The sequence below is a fragment of the Mirounga angustirostris genome, unplaced genomic scaffold (genome assembly GCF_029215605.1).
Source record: "Mirounga angustirostris isolate CCGP_5_RB_7025 unplaced genomic scaffold, mMirAng1.0.hap1 SCAF_17, whole genome shotgun sequence".
Lineage (NCBI taxonomy): Eukaryota > Metazoa > Chordata > Mammalia > Carnivora > Phocidae > Mirounga > Mirounga angustirostris.
In genome coordinates, this window is record NW_026991725.1 from 34699411 (window position 1) to 34723149 (window position 23739).

At 38.5% G+C, this 23739-nt stretch overlaps 1 protein-coding gene across 1 annotated transcript in view; it reads left to right on the forward strand.

Annotated features, from left to right (window-relative positions):
- Positions 1-5513: 5513 nt before the first annotated feature.
- KCNJ16 (potassium inwardly rectifying channel subfamily J member 16) overlaps positions 5514-23739 on the forward strand; it is a 59493-nt gene continuing 41267 nt past the window's right edge. Inside the window, exon 1 of the mRNA XM_045888014.2 lies at positions 5514-5574. The gene's annotated coding sequence lies outside the window, so the exon portion shown is untranslated. The remainder of the gene's footprint in view (positions 5575-23739) is intronic.

Here is a 23739-nt window from a genome sequence, read left to right on the forward strand (position 1 = left end):
CGAAGTTGGGTGACCCAAGTCATTAAGTGTTGCTATCTGATGAGTGAAAAATGGATTACTTTTCAGTATGCATTTGGGGATCCCTGCGTTTTCTTTCACTGGGTTCTATTTTGTGAAAATTGGTTCAAGGGGAACGAGAAGGTCAATCTTGCCTATTCTGCCCTGCTAGAACAATGTATGCCTTTCTGCTCTGTGGGCAGGCGAAATAAAATAGATGGGTTCAGTAATTGGAAATGTAGTGCTAACATTCTTATTTCCTGTTTTTAAGAGAGCCTAGCCATCTCACCCGCTCAAGAACATTCTATTCCTGTAACCAACAGGAATGTTACTTCATTAGTTTCTTAGCTTTTCCATCAAAGCAGACACACGCTTTGTTGCACATATATGCACAGTGACAACTCTTTCTTCTATCAAGCCCCCCTTCATAGAGATATCAGTTTGCATAAGAGAGGAGAATAGATTCATTTAAACCCCATCTAGATTCACTATTAGGAATATAATGCTCTCTAACTCTGAGCTTATTAAAATACTCTGTGGATAAACAATGTAATTACATCTTTTCTGTAATGTGAGTGCAATTCACTGTAAAACATTCTGTGATTTATAATTTATTGAAATGAATAATTTGCTTATTTACTTTATACTTATTTACTACATTTACTTATTTGGGATAGTATTAGATATAATCTCACAAAGTATTATTTATCTTATGATTTATCTTCTGACTTATCAAAGCATCTTATGAAGGTCTGGTTTTATCTTATTATAGTCTTAGTCTATAACATACACTGAACTGTTTGCATATCCAATTCATTATATTATTAAATTTTAAATAAGAAAGAAATAGGGGTTAGGATTAGGATAAGATAGTATATAAGCCATTAGATACAATGTTCAAACATCTTTATTACAGGCAAACAATCTATCATCTAGGTATTTTGTATACATCATACTAAATATTCAGATATTTTGTAATGTGTGTTTCTGTTGTGGGGGATAGAATGTATTAATACTTAGCAACCTGCTTTTGAAACTCATAGATCAGGAAAGGAGAAATTGTGAATACACTTTCTAGAGCAATTGTGTGCAGAGGTTTGTCTACACAGTTCTGCTAAGTTTTGGCTCCTTCATTCTTTGTCCTTGTGAATCAAAGCAATAGTTGAAATGTGAAATATGTTGCTTTCTAAGCTGGATTGTGATTTACAAGGTACCAAAATAACTGGGCATTATAAATATAGTCAGCCAATTTATTGTAGGAAAAAAACCATTCAAGCTGTATTTTATCTTCAAACAGCACTATAGAAATCCACAACCAAATGCAAGATTTCCAAACCAGTGAAATTTCAAAGTAACTCCTTCCACTTCAGCCTCAATTAGATCTCTATTTTATATAGCATTAGCAACCTGGAGAGATAGCAATGGGAAAAAGAGATCTACAGAAATGTACAGAAATTTTCCATTTTGAAGAGTAATAATTGCTGGGAATATTTACATGTGAGTAATAGCAAAAACTTTGAAGACTATAGAAGTGTGACTATAATTTTTTAGTGTCAAATCCAGCTCTAATAATGAAGCTAAAACTTCAAATGTCTCCTTTGACTTAAAAACAAAAACAAGGGGCGCCACGGTGGCTCAGTCGGTTAAGTGTCTGCCTTCGGTTCGGGTCATGATTTCGGGGTCCTGGGATCAAGCCCCACATCAGGCTCCCTGCTCAGTGGCGAGTCTGCTCCTCCCTCTCCCTCTGTGATCTCTCTCGCTCTTGTTCTCTCTCAAATAGATAAATATAATCTTAAAAAACATGTTGAATCAATCGGTCCTTTTGCCTTGATATAAACACACAATCTTTTGTTGATTCATTCATTCATTCATTCATTCATTCATTCATTCATTAGGCATGTATTTATTGAGCACATTTTACAGTTGAGGTACTGTGTTAGGCACTGACTTTGCAGTGTAGAATAAAACAAAAGACATAATCCCTGTTCTTATTTATGAAGCTTCATTATAATATGGAACAATAAAATGTTATTTATCATCCAACTCTTACTGGCATGCTAGGAAACTAAGATGCGAAGAAATAAAGTGTCTTGACAAGGGTCATGTCTGTGGTTAGTTGTCAGTACAGAGGTAGAACCCAATTTCCTGACTTTTTCTCTAATAATGTTGCCCCTGCATTGGCTGCTTGTACTTACTTGCTGCCATTGGAAAATATTATTCTCATTAAGATGTAATGAATCTTCAGCAGAATTCCTCCCACGTACTCAAATAATGAAAACTGAGAATTATCTTTGGCTGTTTTCTCCCTTATTGCTTAGTTTTATCAACTGCTAAATAACATAAAACCATTTTTATTCCGTTTATGTTTGCCCAATTCTTGCTCGACTCACTAACTTCAGCTCTCATTAATAAATGACTCCTGATTCATTCCACCCCTTTTTTGTATGCACCCCTCCTCCCGCCCAATTGTCTCTTTCCACTTAGATTTGTGGGCAGATTCCCATTCTGACTCCAGCCTCCAGTGGCTCCTTGTTGCCTCCCACACCCAACACAACATCCTCAGTGGACAATGAAGCTCTTCCAGGGTCTGGCACCACCGTTTTCAACCTCTGCTTTATTTATATATTTTTTAAGATTTTATTTATTTATTTGAGAGAGAGAGAGAGCATGAGCAGGGGAAGGGGCAGAGGCAGAAGCAGGCTCCCTGCTGAGCAGGAAGCCTGATGCTGGGCTGTATCCCAGGACCCTGGGATCATGACCTGAGCTGAAGGCAGAGGCTTATCCGACTGAGCCACCCGGGCGCCTCTCAGCCTTTGCTTTATTAGAGTTGCCCCAAACCCACATCAACCTGCAACACTCTTGTTTCCCCAAGAGTTTCTCTGTTCTGTCTTCGTTCATGTTTTTCTTTAGGTTCAGAATACATGTATAACCTTTCCTACCTCTTGAAACTTCATGAAATTACCACTCGCATGCCGCTTTTGGGGATCTCCACCAGTGGATTAAATTGTCCCTGCTTTGATCCCTTACCAGTTGGGTTTGTACTTCTTTTAAGCATTCCTATTACCTGAAATCCAGCAGTTTTGTTGTTGTTGTTTCCATACTTAATTGTATTTTCCTACTAGACTAATAACTTCTTGAGGGCAGGCAGGCAGGGGACCATGTCTTATTCAAGTTCATAACTGTAGTGTTATGAACACTATATACACATTGCCTGTGCCTGGTGCTCAGTAAATGTGTGCTAAATCAAATTAATATATATTAATATATTAATATATTTATAATTAATTAGTTATATTAATTATATTATATAATTACGATTGTTATAATAACAAACATAATTATATAATGTAATTAATATAACTAATAATATATCTATATTAAAGTGTGTTAATTATGTATAAATATATATTTTAGACCTAAATCCTATTCTAACAGATAAAGATGCTTTCCTATCTCCTTCCCTTCTGCCCTATTCTTTTTTCTCCTCCCTCCTTCCTTACCTTTCATTATAATTTAGTTGTATTTGCCTATTTTATTAGCTGACCGTATTTAGAACTAGAGATGCAAAAACTGATCTCTAGTTACTATAATCTGAAATGATTTTACTTTCATCTGGGGGCTGATAAAATTCAGTCTGGGGCTCTTTGTCGATATTGAATCAAGACAATATAATTGTTGGGGCACCTGGGTGGCTCAGTTGGTTAAGCGACTGCCTTCGGCTCAGGTCGTGATCCTGGAGTCCCGGGATCGAGTCCCGCATCGGGGTCCCTGCTTGGCGTGGAGTCTGCTTCTCCCTCTGACCCTCCCCTCTCTCATACTCTCTCTATCTCATTCCCTCTCCCAAATAAATAAATAAAATCTAAAAAAAAAAAAAAAAAGACAATATAATTGTTAAACCAAGAAAAGATTTGCTCAGCTGATAGATACCTAGGCAGAAAGAAGTGGTTCAGATCTCTGGTTCTATAGCCAGACTGCCTGGGTTCATACCCTGGGGCCATTATTGACTAGGTGTAGGGCCTTAAGCAGATACTATAAGATGCCTGTGGCTTCCTCAGCTTACCCACTGGTTAAGTGAGAAAAATAAATGAGTTAATACATCAGAAGTGTCTAAAACAGTCCCTGCTACTAGTATGCCCTCAATAAATGTTTCTTATTGCTTTTATTTAGGTTCTAATTATTATTGCTTCAGTAAAAATATGCACTTGGAAATTTCAAAAACATTTTCAGAAAAAAATTTCAGAAAAACAGAGCAATGTTAAATGCTATTTATATAGAATTTAACGTGTTGCTGTAGACATCGTCTTAATTAAATTGTTTCATTTGAAATGATACCAGTTTACATGAATATATTTCTTTCACATTTTGTCCAAATCACCCACTTTAGGAAACTATAATTTCATCATGAAAAAAAAAATCATTCTTTGAGGGGCATCTGGGTGACTCAGTCGGTTGAGCGTCTGACTGTTGATTTCGGCTCAGGTCATGTTCTTGGGAGTCATGGGATCGAGCCCCCACCTCGGGCTTTGTGCTTAGCGGGGTGCCTGCTTGAGATTCTCTCTCTTCCTCTCCCTCTGCCCCTCCCCCTGCTCACGCAGGCATGTGTTCTCTTTCTCTCTCTCAAATAAATCTTAAAAAAAAAAAATCATTCGTTGGAATATCATGCATTGTCTTCTGAAAATGCCGAACTGGATTGTTTCTTAAGAAACAAATTCAAGTCGACTCTTTCCTTGGCTCTTTACTTTTTCTTCCACTTCTTATCATATACATTCTGGAAGGCTCAGAACATATTAAAATACACAGAGCCCTTTAGTATTTAAACAGAAAAGAAAGGAAGAGATGAATGGGGGAGGGAGGCAGGGAGAGAGGAAGGGAAGAAGGAAGGGATAGGGAAAGGGAAGAAGGGTGGGAAGAAGGAAGGAAAGATGGAAGGCAGGAAGGGAGGGGAGATGGTTGAGCAGAGACTTATTTCAGGAGTCAAAGTTGTAGTTCTCATTACAATATGAAGCATTTTGATGTGTGGTTTGAGGGACTCGCTGGGTGAACTTTATCTTTACAAAAGCAAAAATCCTGTTTGCATAAGCCAAAGAATCCCATTTCAGTTATATTCCCTTTGGAATTTCAAAAGCTCTCAAGTTCTCCCTCCTTCAATTACAAACATCAGTTCAGTGAGGTTTTTCATTGGCATAGAAGAAGTTAAAGGACAAGTGACTCTGGTAGACAAAACAAGAAGATATACAGACTCACTGGAAATGTCTAGATTTTGAAAAGTACCTGATGTGGAAAAAAATTGAAAGGGACATCGGAATGGAAAATTCCTTTGCTGGCTTCCTGTTCTCCTTCCTGCTAAGGTGGGATTAGTTACCAGCTGTCAAATGAAATATCACTTTTAATTCTTATTTTGGTGGAAGGAAAGCATTAGGGAAAAAAAAACGTCTTGGAAGGGAATGAGGCAACAAGAACCTTCCTTTCTGTAATTCATTCCTGAAGTTTGACAAGAGGACAAAAGAGCACAGGGAGAGAAGGACGGAATTCTGCCTCCAGTAGGAAAAGTGAGGAAGAAGTGAAATAACTATGCAGGTAAATGGGTCTCCCACAAGTATTTCCTAACGAAGTCATCAGTGTGGTAAGGAAGTTAGTTAGGGGCTTGGGGCTTGAAGTATTCAAGTAATTACCTCAAATCTTCCCTCAGATAGACAAAGACAGAATCAATAAAAGCAAAATTGTCTCTAAAATGAGGGTGTGTTTGCAAATCCAGTCAGCTGCCTTTGATGCAATTCTCATTCCCTCAGAAGGCATGCCTCCTTGAGGAGAGTGACTGCTTCTCAACATACAAGCACTTCTTGCACAAGATTAGGATTTAGCTAATGTTTGGGCACACCTTCAAATGTTGCATCACATCTGTGGCATGCTTGACAGTTTATAAAGCTCTCTCCCGGCATGGTTTCAGTTAATGCCCACAGCATGGTATCAACCATACCCATAAATGTGGGTGGGACTGGGGTACTGGGAAGCGGGGGAACTGGGAAGCCAGCGCACAGGCTCCCAAAGATTGGCTTGACTTGTATCTCCCGATTGTTAGGAATTCCAAGGTTAGGAATGCATTGTTACATTATGACAAGAGGTCCTTGACCAAGGTTAAAAAAACAAGAATCAAAATTGCTAATACAATTTGAATCTCAATTTTATCTTAAAATTATAGGGGAAAAGCATGCAAATCATTTTACCAAAGGACACTGAGGCTTGTGATTAATCTTTATTGTTTTCTTTGCACTCTTATTCATATTATATCCAATAAACATATAGAACTTTAATACCCGGGAGAGATTTTTAAAGGTATTCTTCCAATTTTTTTTTTCCCCTCTAGGAAGGATCATATAGCTTTTAACTTGTTTGCATGATTCAATATATGAGGCTTTTCTGATATGGTCACCTTCATCATTTTTATTTAAATCATTTGTTGAAATATGGTACATCATCTTATAACAATGCTGGACTGGATTGCTCCTTAAGAAAGCAAATTCAGATTAACTTTTTTCCCCCTTTTTCCTCTGCCTCTTATGTATATTCTGGAGGGCTTGGAACACAGTACATCAGACTCCTTCAAGTGAAATGAGACACAACAAAGAAAAATTTGAGAGCTGGAATGATGAAGAAAAAACAAAAAACAAAAAAACAAGAATGTAATCACCTTCTAGTAATTATTTATTTATTTTTTATTTATTTATTTTTTATTATTATGTTATGTTAATCACCATACATTACATCGTTAGTTTTTGATGTAGCATTCCACGATTCATTGTTTGCGTCTTCTAGTAATTATGATGTTGGGTAGAGTATCTGGGCAGCAAGAGGGTCTTCAGTGTCATGACAGGTGGGAAATGGACAAGGAATGATAAGGAAGCTCAGTAAGACCTTGGACTAAAGAAAGGAGTCCAGAGGAGTTAAAAAAAATAAATAAGTGTTTTGACCCCTCCAAATATGGCATACTTGTTTAAGAAAAGCATTCATTGCTTAACATCTACCATGTCACAGCTGTCTGCATGCTTTGTTAGATTCAAAGATGGTTAAGACTCAGTCAATCCTTATCCACCAGTATTTAAAATTCAGTAAATGAGGGGCCCCTGGGTGGCTCAGTCAGTTAAGCGTCTGCCTTGGGCTCAGGTCATGATCCCAGGATCCTGAGATCGAGTCCTGCGTCAGGCTCCCTGCTCAGCGGGAAGCCTGCTTCTCCCTCTCCCTCTGCCCCTCCTCCCTGCTCATGCTTGTGCGTGGCACCTTCTCTCTCAAATAAATAAATAATCTTAAAAAAAAATAAAATTCAGTAAATGAAATGAGATGTGCAACAAAGGACTGTAATATACAAATTGAAAGGGACAGTTTGTTCTTTCTTAAAATTATTTTCCATTTAAAAAAAAATTTTAAGGATTTTATTTATTTATTTGTCGGGGAGAGAGAGAGAGTGAGCGAGCACAAGCAGGGGGAGCAACAGGCGGAGGGAGAAGCGGGCTCCCTGTGGGACTTGATCTGGGATCCTGGGATCATGACCTGAGCTGAAGGCAGACGCTTAACCAACTGAGCCACCCAGCGTCCCTAAAATTATTTTTTAAATAAAATATAAGTTGATGTTTACAGTAGGCAGAGAAGGAGTTAGTAAAAGGAAACTTGAAAGAAAGATAGGATTTTTAAAAGATGTTTATCTCTTTACAGCAATTGTAGGTTTACAGTAAAATTGAGGGAAGATACAGATTTCCCATCTAGTCCCTGCCCCACTCATGCATAGCTTCCTCCATTACCAACACCACTTACCAGAGTGGTGCATTGTTTTTTATCAAGAAGGAACCTACATTGACATATCATAATCACCCCATATCCATAGCTTAACTTAGGGTTCATTCTTGGTGTTGTATATTCTATGAGTTCGGACAAATGCATAATGACATGTATCCTTCATTATAAAACCATACAGAGTATTTTCACTGCTCTAAAAGCTCTCTGTGCTCTCTGCCTATTCATCTGTTCATGCTACCCTCCCCCAAATCTTTTCACTGTCTCTATAGTTTCACCTTTTCCAGAATGTCATATAGTTGGAATCATCCAGTATGTAGCCTTTTCAGATTGGCTTCTTTCACTTAGTAATATGCATTTAAGATTCCTCCTTGCTTTAACCACAGTTTACTTATCCATTCACAGACTGAAGAACATCTTGGTTGGTTCCAAGTTTTGGCAACTGTGAATAGAGCTGCTCTAAATGCCAATGTGTAGGTTTTTGTGTGGGCAAAGTTTTTAACTCTTTTGGGTAAAGACCAAGGAGCATGATGGCTGGATTGTACAATAGAATGATAAGATTTTAGATTATAGAGTTGACTTGTGAGTTAACCATGTATTAATCATTAACCATAAAAGAAGAACATTATCACTGGAGAATAGTGAATTGTATGGGCTAGCTGGCATAGATGTTGGCAAACATTTTTCTGTAAAGGGCCAGATACTAAATATTTTAGTCTTTGAGGGCTGCATGGTCTCTCTTAAGGCTCCAAGGGCAACTGGACTCTACTACTCTAGAGTGAAAGCAGCCATTGACAGTATGTAAATGAGTAAGTGTGGCTATATTCCAATAAAACTTTATTTATGGACCTTGAAATTTGAATATCATATAATTTCCAAATGTCACAGAATCTTCTTCTTCTTTTAATTGTGCCCCCACCATTTAAACATGTAAAAATGATTTTTAGCTTGCAGGACTTACAAAAACAGGCATCAGGCTGAACAAACAAAAACACTTTTCCAGTGACAGAGCTAGAGTGATAATACCACCCTTCTACATAAGAAGTAGCCTCTTTGTATTATCTAACTCCTCTTTAGGCCATTACTGAAATCATTGAAGAGCAATCAAGTACAAATCATTGAAAAAGAGAATTATTTATCACTTAAAGGTTTTACACTTTATTAATGAATTCTTTCATCATCTTGTTGCCTGACAAATCTTAACACAAACTTGCCCCTTTGATTTGCCTTGGCGTCTCTCTCTGTTTCGAGGAAGATTACAGTTCACCAAAGTTGACCTTCAGTGAAGTTAATTTTCAGTTAAGGTGGATTTAGGAGGCATAGACATGCAACAGAAAGCCAACACAGATACCGTTTTCATCTGGCTTTAGAAAGTGTTTTTCTACTTACATGTGAGTATGGGTGTGTCTGATGTTCTGGGAATTTACTTCAAACAAAGGAATGAAGCCACGCTGTGATTTTCTGACTCAGTTGGAGTTGGGAAACCATCCAATTTCTCTATCTTGCCTTCTGTCCTGCTCTTCTCTGCGGTCTTTTTTAGGCTGTGTTTAGATGTCTCATCTTCTCAGATCAATCCAAACACTCACCCAAACAAAGCTACCTTTCCTGAAATGGTCCTCGCAGAGTTGAGGGTGTTACGTGTATCGTGGTGTTCTTGTAAAAGTTCTTTCAGATGGAATGCTAACAAAGGGAGCTCAGCTTTCAAACAAGGAAGGAATCAAGCAAAGTGATAAAATACTCACTAATGACCAAGTCAGACTTATTATGGATAAACCACAGGGTAAGTTGCCTTGATTAGTATGCACATGTCCTATTTTCCTGGTATTCAGATTTTTTTGCAGAAGAGGCAACTCCGTGTCCATCACCTCCCTAACATTTACTGGTAATTGAAAAGATAGCTCTTTTAGAGAGCGTTCAGACTCTTCTGCATGGTACTCTGTAGCAGGTTGAAAATCAGTGCTCCGATCAGAATGTCCAATCCTTAATGATAGCTAGCAGGTTGGGGACACTAATTATCTTCCTAAAGTAGGTCGTATTTATTATTATCATCCTCATTTTACAGATGAGGCAACTGGGATGCAGACAGCGTACATAGCTCCCAATATCACAATCCTAGTGAGCACTAACATGAAAATCGTATCTTGTTTCCTCAAGTGTTCATGCTTTTAAAAATGGAAACAAAACCCAAAAACCCCAAAATGGCAACCACGGTCAGAACCCAGAAATGACCCCCTAAATTTGGAGGGCTGACCAAACTGGATGGGGCCCCCTAGATCCCCAGCTACCAATGATCTTGGGAGTAAAAAAATATATGAATTCCTTGCCTGCACAGTTTTCCTTTTGGGATCTCCTGGGTACAGCTCCCCCAGGTTCTGAAGAGCTTGGGATTGTTATTTCTTTAGTTTCTTGTGGCTGCCTTTCACATTCTTCTGGAGCTTTCTCTTGACTCTACCATTTTAAAGCCACCTTCTCACTTATTCGATTTTCTGACTTCCGGTCCACTAGCTTGACCACATGACCACTCACCATTTCATTTCATCTCTTAGGACCTATTGCTGGGGCAGAGTAATTATCAGACTGCATATCCTGGATGTGAACCACAGTGTTGTGTTTTTATTAATCATTTCTGTCCTAAGCTCTGATCCTTGGGGTTCAGGGAGGGAGGACCCTCCAGTCTCCATCTCTGTCTTCCATTTATCAGGGCTTATTCAAAGATGCTAGGCTAGTTCCTTGAAACGGTGCTGCACAGGGTACCTAATCATTAGAGGCATGTTGAATAAAGGAATGAATGGATGCTTAGCTATTTCTAGCTGTCCTGTCTCAGTTTTCATTGGCATTGGATCTCAGCCCTCACTTGCTAAGAGGTAAACAAAGAGTTCTGGTAAAAAGGATTTCTTTGCATTGGGTAGGAGCATTTCCATAGGTCATCTCACCAACCCTGTTTATCAATATTTGTTGAACATATTTCTGGCCCAGGAAATCTTCCTCCTTTATTTCCCTGACCTGGTGAAAACTTAGTCAGGGTATGCTTGAATGCCCTTCACGCTGTACCTCCTCCAGAGGGACAGGGGTGGTGAGGTAACCTCTGTCTCAGCTGACCAGCTATCGCCTGCTTTATAAGATGCCAAGGGCTACCTATGTAGATTCTCAGGTGGGACTGTAGGAACAAACCTGTGTCAATGGTTAACTCAGGTTCTTGGTTTCTGGAGTTTTTCTTTCCTTTATTATTAACTAAAGAACATTTTTACCATTGCTCAGCTGGGAGCACCCAGCTCATAGAGCCTCTGTGGGGAGAGTGAATAAAGGTAAGCATTGCTCTATTTTTTTTATTATACAAAGTCATTCAGCCTATGCTTTGTTCATGCTGGCTTCTGTTTAAGGGGCAGCAATGTTTTGTACACAGCAATGTCAATTCAATGTTGAGTTAAAGGCAATTAAGATAATTTCCTATGCAAGTGTTTTAAGTAGAGTGTCATATTCCTTGAGTTCTTTTGAAACTTTGGTCAAAAGTATTCTCAAATTGGTCTTTACAGAGTTTATTAAACAGCTTTTACATGACACTATATATGTAGATATCTAAAAGTGACTTTATCGTATTCCATATTCAATACCAGATGGAGTATTCTATAATTTCTTTTGAAAGCAAATTATTGCATCCTGCATAAGTGTATAGACATTTATGGGTATATAGCTTCAAGCATTGAAATGTGCTTTTACACACACCTTCAAAAAACTTCAAGAAAAAATAGGTTAATTTTTTCTGAGAATTGTAAATAATGATATGAGATGAAATAAAAATATATGCGTTTATAAACTTATTTTAAAATGCTCCCCTTTTTTCTGGTTGTCTGTGTGAGGCCGTTTTTTTGTGTTTTTCAAGTAAGCTTTTTGCCCCTTGAACTCACAACCCTGAGATCAAGACTAGCATGCTTTACTGACTGAACCAGCCAGGTGCCCAGTTCTAGACTTATTTTGACATAAATTAGAAGTAGAGAATTTCATTCTGTTGTGTTCACTTTAATTTCTCTAAAGGTTTTTTTTTCCTCGTGCAATAAAATCTTAGAAATTTTATTCTTAGGTATTTATTGAGACAAGTGTGGACATGTTGATCTTTGCCCTCTGGAAATTATTAATTCTCTATTGTATACAATTGAATTGTTTCTGTTGGCATTGGGTACAGGTGGTAACCGTGAACTTTTCTACAAACCAGGTGGATTTTGATCAAGTGCATTAAGCTCTTAGATGATCGTATGAACTGAAAGGTCCTTAGGAAAATAGACCTGGATGGAATATTTCTGCTGAGCATTAATGCCACAGCTAGGCAAGTGTCAGAGCCTTAGGAAGAAAGACTGGATTAATGTATCTTTGCCACTTTACTTTGGAAACTGTAGGCCAACCACTGTCTATTCAGATCTTAACCAGCAAAGTAACACAGGAGTCTAAACGACAGCTGTTTTGTAGAATGCCATTTAAGGAGTTCTTGAAATGAAGTTAAAAAGAAATTTAAAAGTGAACAGGGTCCAGAGTTCACGTCCATTCAAATTAGCAGAGGGAGAGGGAGACAGAGAGAGAGAGAGACAAAGACAGAAGGAGGAAGATACAGTGAGGAACTGGAGCTAACTGGTAGAAGTAACTCCTGCTTAGGATTATTTTTAGAACATGAGAATAGTGGTAAATCCAAGACATTAGTCTCATTCAAAACAGGACCATGACCACATCTGACATTGGAAGAAAAGACTTGAGGAGGATACTATTTGAAATCATTTTCCTAAATAAGTATATTTTGACTTGCAAGAGAACAAGTGTTTTCAAGGATATTGGAAAACTATGTTTCTTCCATTTTATATATATTAGTGGTGAGTCCAAGTGAAGGCTTGGATATCAGTTAGTTGAAAATTAGGAATCGGCAAAAAGTGTAGTTTTAGGGAAGATGATAGACATATACAGGATATTTAGAGCAAATATTTGGTACCAAAACAACTCATATATTTAGGTAACCTTTTTTCAAATTTATAAAACCCATCATTTGAACAAACTGTCCAGCTTTTGTCCCATATGAATTTATTCTTAAGTATGAATAAAGTTACCTCCTTGTTCTAGGAATAGTGACCTCAAACCTAACTTTAGGAATAAAATGTGCATGCTTCTCATTACCACACAATACCCTACTTTTTCTAATCTGATGAATATCGAGAGTTAATAGGCTTGATACCAAGGGCAAAGAGGAAATGCCCCCGAAAGATCTCTCGTGTGTGGTCCTTGTGCGTGGATGTGGCTGAGAACATGTAGGTCACCAATACCCTCTTCCTATGAACCTGTGAGTGATGTCTTATCCATGGATATTGTTTTAACATACTTGGGAGCCTATCATCATAACTCTGTAACTCAGCATGACTGAAGCCTTAGCCCTCAAGAATCTACCTTGATTCTTTTTACCAAGTGATGGCTGGCATTGCTTTTCTTTTCTAGGCATACACAATTACTTACGTCACATTGATAAAAGCAGTTTTTCTAGCTGGAGGAAATTTTATTTGTTTTTTCCACTAATAGATTTTTGGGGATAATGGGAAAGAAATAAGTTAATTTTTTTTTCAGGAGGGCAATGACCTATGTTTTGTTTGTGGAAAAGCAAACTCCAGAATTTTCCCTCTCTCTCTTTTTTCTTTTCTTTTTTTAAATTTGTTTTGTTTTTGTTTTTTTACCATCATGGTCTCAGCTCCTTAACCCCTGGTAAGACACTGACATTGAGATAATGGGTCATCCTGTCATTTCCCTGATTTAACTGGTAGTGCACTTAGCAAGAGACATTTTTTTTCTGATTTATTCATTGATTGGTTCTCTCAGCAAATATTTATTAAGTGACAAAAAAGTCCTAAAGCCTGTGGGTTGCGTGGGAGATAGCTTAATGGGTGAAACCACTTTCTTTGGGAATTTAAGACTAGTGAAGGAAGAAAAACAAATGATTTGTCAATGCATGATATATCATGTATTCAACAAATATTTATTGACTGACTACTCTGTGCCAGGCATTGATTAGACATATATTGATGAAAAGGACATATTAATGAAAAGAAAAAGACAAAAATTCCTGCCTTTATGAATCTTGCATTTTATAGTAGATGTTGGGGGAGTCTATCCAGAAGTAAAATTAAAAGCATGTTAGTGGTGATAAGCAGTATAGAGGAAAACACAATGGAGGAAGGAATTACTGGGGGTGGGGCTGGAGGAGTGAGAGCATTGTATTCGTTATCTATTGCTGTGTAACAAATTTCCCCAAAACTGTGTCTCAAAGCAAAAATTGTCATCTCCGGTTTCCTGGGTCAGGAATCCAGGCTGATGTGGGTCCTCTGGATCACATGCTGCAGTCAAAGTGTCCACTGGAATTAACCATCTGAAGCCTTGCATGGGGGAGGATTCCCTTCCAAGCTCAATCACATGGTACTTGGCAGGATTGGTTCCTTTGGGGCAGTTGGATTGGGGGGGGGCTCAGTTCTCCACTAGTTGTTGGCGAGAGTCCTTCCTCACTTCCTTGCCATGTGGGCCTTGCCATAAAATATCTCAAAACATGGCAGCTGGTTTCCATTAGAGCAAGAGGCAAGTAAACAAGACAGAGACAGTCTTTTTCAAACCTAATCTTAAAAGTGATGTCCCCTCACTTTGGCCAAATTCTATTCATTAGAAGTGAGTCACTTATTCCAGCCAACACTCAAGGGGAGGGGATTTCACAAGAACATGAACACCAGGAAACAGGGATCTTAGGGAACCATCTTCAAAGCTGTCTATCGCAGCTCTACATTTTTAAATAGGATTGTCAAAAGGGAGCTTCACTAAGTAGGTGATATTTGATTGAAGACTTGGAGGTGGTGAGGAAGTGAGCAATATGGATACCTTGGAGAAGCACAGTTCAGGTAGATGGAATAGTTGGGCAAGGCTCTGAGTGTCCCTGGCACGTTTGAGAAACAGCAAGGGGGATCAGTGTGGCTGAAGCAAAGTTGCAAGGGGAAGAGGAGTTGTAGATGAGGTCACGTGGATGTGCCAGGATTTTTTTTCCAGAATGGAGAGGATTCTGCAAGCTAAATGTCTCAGAGATGGTTTTTTTGAGACATTATGAAGGACCACGGGGAGGTATCAGTTTGAATAGGTAGAAAGACAGTGAGGAAGAGCATTGTAGATGGTAGAAGGTGATATGGATGAAGAAAATACAGAAGTGGGGATGAGGGTAAAAGAAGACATGGCTCCTCTAGTTTGACCAATGGAAGAACAAGAAGGTATCTTAATGACCTGCTCACCAAATGAGACTTGTAAGGAGCACACAAATCTCATCACCATAGAAACCAGGTCTTCTTTGGCTGCTGTCAACAGACAGGGGGCTACAAAGCAAAACTAATTTTCTTGGGCAGTAAACAGTATTAGAAGGCTTTCTAGAAGGCTTTCTCCCAATGCCTCTCCCCTGGGGAGGATGTGATCTTCTCTCAGTTTTTAGCAAATAATGACCCAGCAGGTCGTCCATCAGTCTTAGCATCTTCAAAGAGCCCCTCTGTTGGAAACCATGGAATAAGGGATCTAAATAAACAGTCCTTCTGAGATGCATTTTGTCTCAGCCATTCAGACTTTTGTATCAAAAATACTACAGATTGGGTGGCTTAAACAACAAACATTTAGTTCTCACAATCCTGGAGGCTGGAAGTTCAAGATACCAGTATATGTAGTGTTTGGTGAGACCCATTTTCTGGTTCACGGAGGGCCATTTTCTCAGTGGGAGGACACAAACATTTAGTCCATAGCATCTATTAGCGTTGAAATAAACTCAGATAGGTTGTTTTTGGTTAAGGTTGCTAGGCCCAAGAGCTCAGCTTCAGTGGGAGAAAAATGGCTTTGTCTACACTCTGAAATGCATTGCATTGAAGGATTCCTATGTGGAGACAGTTGCTCCCTGGTTTCTCAGCTGGCCAGCCTCAGAGGACTTGGGGGAGAGATATCATCATCCTTTAAGCCGTATGTGCCCTGAATTTTGTGGTTATTAAAATGTAAGGAGTGGGTGACTTTATTTTTTTATAGCTGTTTTTGCCTGAAAAGATGGGATCAACTATTTTCCTCCAGGGTTTTCTACTCCGAAACCAAGAATTCAGATGCAAAATGTATATTGCATTTTAAAGAGGCTTTTCACATTAAATACAACTTTTTCTAGTTACCTTGGTTCCACATTCACTTTCTCTCAAAAATAGACCTGAAACTGTCCACAGATACAAAGGAAATTGGGGAAAAGTCAATCTGAGTAAGAAACAGCCCCAAAGTAGATTTACTTGACAATTCCAAATAAAGGTGATCTTCACCTTAAATATGGTCCAGAAATATCACCTCAATTCTTAGTTTTATTTTACTTACATGAGTATAGTTTAAAAGACTTCAAATGGTTACATATCTTCAGATTATATTCCACAAGATTTGTTCTTTTAACTTAAAAACAAACATTCAGCTATTTCTTTTCTTTTTTTTTTTTTTTTTTTTAAGAAAAAAGTATGTTCGAGGGAACATAACCAAAAGCATCTTTTATTATGGTGAATTTTAATTTTTCATTATATTCCATTTTAAATTAGAACCATGTTCCCATGCAATCAATAATCTTTTATTCAATCTGGATACAAAGATAACAAAAACTTGGTCCCTGCCCTCAGTCTCGCAGAAAAAAAGACAGGTCTGTACATAATTAAGGGCAATTCAATGGCCTAGGACCATGATAAAATAAGATAGGATTAGCACACCAACCCACTGAACTTTTTTCAGGAAAGCAATAGGGGGATAGCCTTCTTTGGGGTATGTGGGTGTTGTTCAGGATGGGCTTTTAGAATTCAGGAAGTTTAAACACTGAGATATTGTGTGTGTGTGTGTGTGTGTGTTTTAAGATTTATGTATTTATTTGAGAGAGAGAGAGAGCATGCATATGTGTGAGGGGAAGGGGAAGGATCAGAGGGAGAGAATCCTCAAGCAGAGCCCAGCCTGGGGCTCTAGCCCACTGAGATCACAACCTGAGACAAAACCAAGAGTAAGATGCTCAACCGACTGAGCAACCCAGGTGCCCCTGAGATACTGTTTTTACTATGAACTGTTTTACAAGATTTTTCATTGCCTTACATTTGCCATCTTCTTTCCCTTCGTTTGGTAACTGTATTAGTCAGGGTTCTCCAGAGAACCAGAGCTAATAGGATATATAGAAAAGGAGAGACAGAAAATGATTTATTCTAAAGAATCGGTCATGTGATTGTCAGAGAAGGCCAGTCTGAAATCTGTAGGTTAAGTGGCAGGTTGGAAATTAAAGTAAGAGTAGATATTGTAGTATTTTTTTTTAAAGATTTATTTATTTTTAGAGAGAGAACCCAAACGGGGAGAGGGGCAGAAGGAGAGGGAGAGAGAGAATCCTCAAGCAGAACTCCTTGTTGAGTGCAGAGCCCAATGCGGGACTGGATCCCAGGACCCTGAGATTACGACCCGAGCTGAAATCAAGAGTCAGACGCTTAACCGACCACCCAGGTGCCCTGAAATTGTAGTTTTGAGTCCAAAATTTGTGAGTTAGACCAGCAGGCAGGAAACTAGGCAGAGTTTCATATGTTGCAATCTTGAGGTAGAATTGCTTCTCCTTCGGGAAACTTCAATTTTGCTCTTAATACTTTCAACTGCTTGGATGTGGGCCACACGCATTTTGGAGGATCATCTGCTTTGCTGAAAGTGGACACATTGTAAGTGTTAATCACATCTAACAAATATCTTCACAAAACATCCAGAATGATGATTGGCCAAACAACTGGACATCATAGCTTAGCCACATTGTACATAAAATTAACCATCACAGTGACATAGAACATTTTCAACCCTGATTGTATTTTGTCATACAGACATTCTAAGTTTGAAGCGTCAGTTTCTATAAAAGAACTTAAGAACCATACTTTATTAGTTATTACATTTTTAATTCCACAAAATAGATATGCCTAAAAATGTGATCATTTGGGTAGAGCAGTAGCCATTAATTTAATACAGCATTTTCAGTGCTATAGCTTTTTACCATGCAATTTGGCCAAAGAGAAAGTAATTTCTCTTAATTAAGACAAAGAATGGGTTACTTTAAAAGGCATCCATGGTCCATCCTTCTAATGGCATTGTCTCCTCTTCCATTAACTTCACATTCTACACCATATTTTTCAGCTATTATATATTCTCTCCTATATTTGCATGCAATTGATTTTTCATGAGTAGGAGTCCTGCTTCCAAATGACTTATGTTCATGGTAGTAACGATGTGCCAGGAACTATGAGAAGCCACAAGATAAACATGGTGTACATTTCAGAAGCATTAATTTAACTCCAGAATTTTGATTGAGAATAAGAGGAATTAATTTAACTGATAAGCAGTTTAAAGAATTATTTTTGTAGTTTAGGTGTTTTGAGATACATATCCAGAATTCAAAATGAGCATAGATTTAAAAAAAAAATCCTAAGACCAGAATACTTTGAGCTTCAGTCCAATCCTTTGTGTTATATTCTCAGATCCCCCTAGGATTTGGGGAAGGGATAAGGGTAACATACTCATTTCTCTTGTTGGTTTTTTTTTTTTTTTCAGGTTTTTCATTTAATGGAAAATTTTGAGAAGTACTATTAAAGGATAATTTTTGTGAGACCAAATTCTTGGGTTAGGTTACTACTTGATTAGTTAGTTGGCTCTGCCCCAGAAAAATATCTACTCACCCACAAACTTGGCCAGTCTTTTCACGACTATGTACTCTTCACATCTCATGTGAGAATTTTCCAAACAATGGGTAATTCAGGACATTCTGTCTCTACTTTGGGAAAATAATCCAAAGTAACCTCACAAAACAAGGCACCTAGCATAATGGCTGGACCACAAAAATTGTTCAGTAGATCTCTGATTCAGGTCTCCCCTAGACAGAAGCCAGCACATCGAGTCTGCTGTGCAAGGGCAAAATAGCTCTCGCCAACTAGCACTTACCTGAAAAAAACACTGAGCCATCTTTGATGAGCTATTAGGTTATTAATTGACCTTCTAGTGTTCTGGTAATGTACTATTGAGTTCTATTTATAGATGGCACAGTAAAATCCTTCCCCGGACTTGCACCTAAAATTGAGAAGGTGCCAGAACATTAAAGACTATGAGCCATACACCAGGATCGTCACAGCAAGAAGCCTGTTCCTGTTGTGTGTTTAGCCTGCCTTTTATTTGGGTCAGAATTGAGCCAACTTGTGGGTGGTTAGATAACACTCAAGGAGAAAGTGATGTGACTAATTTGAGCAAAGTTACACATATTTAAATTTAGGCTTTGTGGGAATAGAAAGTGGTTCCATTTCCTTATGACTAAAGTTTTATTTAGCTGTGCTCGATAACAATATTGTGCTGATGATAAGATTGCACCATTTGCATCAGGAGTTGAAAGGCTAAAGAAACTAAGGAGAGCAAAATCACAAACAAGCAGACCTAAACAAAACCCAACAGAAGCAAAATGTACTGTGCTTTACACTCACAGGAGTTAAGCATGATGGAAACCAGGGCAATGTTTCCATGCATTATATAGCTATAGGCAGATTATTTTGTGTGTGTTTCCTCTGCATGATTGCATCAAATCATTCCTGTTCTTTGCTAGTGTAAACAGTGGACACCACTTCTCATTCAGCATGGAATTTGGTTATGATCTGCTGTAGCAGCTTGTGAAACAGAAGCACAGGAGTACAGACTGAGCAGAACTAGGAGGAAGTCCAGCATTGTGTCCTGTATGCAAGAGTTATTCAGAGTCACCATGCTTCTTTTTGTGTGGAAAGTAAGGGACTATACTAATGATATACAAGCAAATACCATGGTAATTGCTATACCATTAGTATAGGATTGTGGACATGGCTGTTGTAGGCATCGAAATCATGGCATTTGGTAACCCCATTGCCATTCAATGGACAGAACATTGTCATCTTCTACACTTTGGTTTCTTGAACAAATGGCACCTCCATTACTCTAAATCAGTGTGCAATGCTCATTGCACTGAGCACTAGGTATATAAAGATAAATCTATCAGTTGGTTGCCCCTGGGAAAGTCAAAACCTAGCAAAGGAAGACACAGGCAGAAAAACCAGCTGTGCCTGGTGACTTGAGGGAAGCTGAAAGAAAGAAGAAATGTCTGCCTGATTTATGAAGAACCTGACATGTTTGGAAGAATGTGAGGAGTTCTGAGGGGTTGGCACATAGAGTTTTCAGTGTGACGGTGAAGGTAGAATGGAAATAAATGGAATAGAAAACGTGGCTTTGACCTAAGCAGTAGCTGGCATGGGAAGGGTATTTATGGCGCCCACCCTTCTCCCCCAAATCACTGAGGACTATAGTCATTAAGACTGAACAAGTTCCCCGTTACTTGGGACTGGCTCTGGGAAAGGGGGAGGATTTAATAGGAGATGTGGAGAATGGAGAAGAGAGAGGATAAACTAATTAGTGATGCTTTCCTACTTTAGAGAGGACACTGGTTTCATTGCAAGGTAGGTTTTTTCAATAAAGAGCACTCTCTCTAATCTGAAGAGCTTGATAATTCCTTATCAGCGTTCTACTTTCTTCTGAAGTTGTCCATTTCCTTTGCCTTATTGTCCTAAACTGCATAGATGTTAACTTGGTGCCCACTCTGTTCATGGAGTAGGTGGACAGAATCTCTTTTTATATCTTAATGGTGGGTTTAAGGTGGAATTAGGAATTTACCCTACATACCAAGGGATGGGTAGATAGAAAGAGGCATCATGGTGCAGCGGTGCATTGGGCTCAACATCAGAAGTCTTCAATCTCACCATCTTTACACATTTGTTATTATTTGACAGTAGCTAGTTCTCTATCATCAGTTTCCTCATCTATAAAATAAATATGAATTCTCCTAATGGTTGTGCTTCTGTAATCAAACCTTGATAATTGAGCCTATTAAATATGTGTGTGTGCGTACATGCTTGTGTGTGTGTGTGTGAGTGTGTGTGTGTGTATTTTTCTGATGCTGGAGCCTGAAGCCACAAGGCAGGCAGTTGGAAAGACAGATGCATGTGAAGTGAAGGAAAGCAACAGATGAGAACCAGTGAAAATGATCTGGAAGCCATCAGGATGAAATGGAGCTCATATCCATCTCTCACAATGCTTGAGCCTCCAATTAGATAATGAGGGTGGCCAGCAGGAGAAGCTTGTACCTGCCATCATGTAATCAGGAGCCAAAGAAGCTGAAGGAAGAGAGTTACAGAAACTGTGGGGTGACCTGCTGTTCAGTGCCAATCACACGAGGCAGCAGATCAGTGACAACCTCTGTGAATGACCACAGAGCCTCATGCCCTATGCCAACCTTCTGACGTGAAAGGAATATGGCTTGCATCTTACAAATCTCATGCAAAATGTCTCCCAGTGGGTCCAGGCTAACCTGAACTATGAAGGGAATGGAATTCTGGAACATGTGGTCCCAGTTTAGCTAAATTAATACAATCCAAATCTACTACCCTTGACACCTGCCATTCAGAATATAGAACAAATGATTGAAACATAGTTCCTACCCCCAAATAGCTATCCTTGTGGTGGAAGAGAGTCTTAATTCACTCTGGTATACGTTGTAATGGAACTGCTTTGTCTCTTTTACAAGCAAAAAGTGAGATTAATGCACATGAATGAGCTTTGGAAGTGTTAAAGGTTTAATGGCTTTTCAGAGTCTCACTTTGGCTGTGTGATGTTAGATTACCTCTATGCTTAAAAGTGAACACTGGGAATGAATTCATTCTGGATATCTTAGTAAGTTTAGATCCCCTAGGCTTTGTCTTATTTCACGTAAGTAGTGTGGTGGTGCTGAATGGATAGCAACCAAATTTCTACACTAACCCAAATCCTTTCATTCATGAGATTATACCTGTTCCTTTAAGTCACCAACCATTTCCCCACAGAGACAACGTTTGTCCTGATTTAGCATAACTTATCCCTCTTTTAAGCTGAGAAAATGGGACACATTAAACCGATAGCTAAGTTCCTTGACTGTTCATTTTTAAAAAACCATTGAAGATTAGAAATGGCCTCAAAATGTTGTGCCAGATCTGTCCTGTGAAAACTCCTTTTTAATCAGCACCATCTTGCGTAGATTGTCTCTGCTATCACTTTATTAGATTGTGTTTGACTCACCCTTTCAACTTAGCCTTCTGTCTCATTTTTCTCTTCCTTCGATGCTGCCTCGTTAGGCAGATTTTGAGTCTTTCAGAGACTTCACATTTTCTCTGTATCTCAAGGATAGTGTCACAATGATGAGGTGGCCTCATTGTTTCCACAACCCAAACGTTCTTTTACTGAAGTCATGAATAGAAGATATTTTTGCCCAATCTTCTATGAATGATATGAGACTACATGGAGAAAGTTCTGAGATGTTTCCCCTACCAATAACGAAGGAATGTGTGTCGCTTGACTGCAGAAATAATATTTTCAATTTACTGATTGATTTTTGTTTTAAAAAAGACATGCTGTGCCCCATGGTAAGTGCTTCACAGATCTTAATCCTTCCATCCCTATGATGAACTTCATTTTTACAGATGAGGAAGCAAGGACGAAGGGGCCATGCAGTGTTTCGAAGATCACACAGCTTGTAAATGGCACAGCTGATTTTGGACCAGGCAGTCTTTGTCCCTGGTATCTGTTTTTAACTACTAATCTGTGCCCTCTAAAGAACCTCAGTTTTCCATAAATTCATAGCTGCATGATGATTAAGAATGCTAAATGATATTAACACATAATTTGGATTATACACCCAGCATTCAAGAAACCTTTGTACACAATACAAAGGGAAAGCATGAGAAATGCTCAGGCATTGAAATGATAAAATAGAATCAAACCCTACCAATGGGACCCAGCTCTCTACTCTGTAATTATTGACTTCTTTGGAGTATTCTCGTTTGCATGCAGGCATTAAAGTGCTCTTTCTCTGTGGCATTTAAAAAATAAAAACAAGCCAATCAGAAACAGAAAAGAAGATATCTGCACTCTAGTTAAGGGGCAGAACCCCAGCCACACCGATACAGGGCTTTGTCATTTTCATCAAAAGTGAATAAACACAAACAGAACTTTAACATCATAAATCAATAAGAATTTTGATTTGAGCAATATTTCATTGATGGGGGAAAATGCAGTCATTCTTTATGGTCCTAATGACATATGAAAGTCTGTTGGCTTTAATACCAAATATTGAACTAAGATCAAATAAGCCATTTGTTTGAGGGAAAAGACGGAGATAAAAGTAGAGCCCAGTGGGTCTTGACAAATTTCTTGGTTTAGAGCAAAAAGTCTCTCCTGCATTAATCTAATGTAAAATAGCCCTTTTTCTTTGTGCTAGTAAATATTAATTTTGCTAGAAGTTACTGTTCTTGATATGCAAATATTTACAATGAGAATTTTCATGGAGTAGGAAGAAGCAATCTTAGTCTTTACTCCTATATTAATACCAGTGAAGATTAACAATGATGAAGTCATTTATTGAAGAGCAAATCCTGTGTTTCATTGGTTTGGCCATGTAATACAAATGAAGTCAAATGTATATTTTCAAGAAAGAGCACCAGAGGGGCGCCTGGGTGGCTCAGTCGTTAAGCGTCTGCCTTAGCGTCTGTCCTGGGATCGAGCCCCACATCGAGCCCCACATCAGGCTCCCTGCTCTGCGGGAAGCCTGCTTCTCCCTTTCCCACCACCCCCCACTTGTGTTCCCTCTCTTGCTGTCTCTCTCTCTCTCTGTCAAAATAAATAATAAAATATTTAAAAAAAAAAAGAAAGAGCACCAGACAAAAGCCAACCATCAACACAATAAAATTGTATTTTTTTAAATAAAATATTTTCAGTATTCTATGAAAGAAAGAAAACTGTACTTCCTAAGAAAGCTGCTAACATAAACTTTTACTATTCAAAAGTAATTACATCAGATAATAA